The 1,304-nt window shown below is 41.0% G+C and overlaps 1 long non-coding RNA gene across 1 annotated transcript; it reads left to right on the top strand.

The window, feature by feature from the left end:
• Positions 1 to 8: 8 nt before the first annotated feature.
• LOC107835521 (uncharacterized) lies at positions 9 to 608 on the top strand. The gene is made up of 2 exons (XR_001661311.1): positions 9 to 299; positions 414 to 608. It is a non-coding gene; the product is annotated as an uncharacterized LOC107835521 (long non-coding RNA).
• The last annotated feature ends 696 nt before the right edge of the window (positions 609 to 1,304 follow it).

Genomic DNA, 1,304 nt, shown 5'->3' with positions numbered 1-1,304 from the left:
GTCACAGCGTATGACGTTTACGTCGGTCGGCGCCATTTTTGGTGTCCACAGACCAAAACAAACTAGTTAGAACACCGGTGTTTTCTTTGCGTTACCGACCTAAGTGAAGTTGTTTTCAAGTTGGATATTGGATATTCGCGCTCCGCGGAGTAAGGCGCATTTAGCTAAAGGTTGATCTGATTTATAAACGCTAATTTCGGCCAGCTGTTCTCTACCGCTCCCTCCTCAAGGGCACCGCATTGAAGTTAGTTTTAAGTTGGATATTCGAGCTCCGCGGAGTAAGCGGCATTTAGCTCAAGGTTGAACCGATTTATGAACGCTAATGTCGGCCAGCGGCTCTCCACCGCTCCCGGCCCGAGCTCTGTGGATCAGCCTTGAGCTAAATGCCGGTTACTACCGGCATTTAGCTCAAGGCTGATCCGATTTATGAACACTAATGTTGGCCAGCTGTTCTCCACTGTTCCCGGTGCTATAGATCAACTGGGGGCTAAATCAACTGGTGGTGGCAGCTGGAAAAGACTGATGTTTCTGTGGGCGTGGCTTTTTAGGACCCCTTTACCGAACCAGGAAGTAAACAATGCGATAAGCTTAAAGAACTACAAATCTTTGCAAAAATACTATCCGATTCCGTAAAACAACCACTAAGATCTCGGGAATAACTAATTAAAAAGACTTAATTGGTCTAATATGGTATGTTGCCTTTTTTTTTAAAAGTTCATTGCAAAACCATCAAAACATGTAAATTACGCAGAACTTGTCCTGACTTATGTGTTGCTTCAGAGGTTGAAACTCGTCAAAGGAAGATCGAAATAGATCTCGATGTGGCATGAGCAGATCTCAAAGCCAAGATCATTCCCTGAAAGCCGACATAAATGTTGAAGAGCCTTGGGATTAAAAATGAAATGTTTAAAAAGATCGACTGGGTGTGTAATTTTTCCACATATTCCTCATATTGTGATATTTCAAATAGGTATCCACAGAAACTATAACAAAATCTTTTTAACTGTTTCTGTAATGTTACACTTTATTTTCTAGCTCATTTACAGAAGACATGGCTACCGCAGATCTATGTGGCAGTGTCATTTCTTCCTTATTGTTGATATTTTTTCTCGAATTTATTCTTTTCATCAATTGACCGTAATTCTCAACCATATGAGACATCGCTGAAAAAACAATTGTCTTATATACTTTTACATCAGAAACAGGTTAAAATATTCACTCGAACTGAGATTCTGAAAGTGCCACCAATCAATTCAGGCCTGGTTCTTAAAGCGTGGGGTGTCCGTTAGATGACAATCAATGAC

The sequence above is a fragment of the Poecilia formosa genome, unplaced genomic scaffold (genome assembly GCF_000485575.1).
Source record: "Poecilia formosa unplaced genomic scaffold, Poecilia_formosa-5.1.2 Scaffold3598, whole genome shotgun sequence".
NCBI lineage: Eukaryota > Metazoa > Chordata > Actinopteri > Cyprinodontiformes > Poeciliidae > Poecilia > Poecilia formosa.
This window is presented reverse-complemented; position numbering and strand designations above follow the sequence as displayed.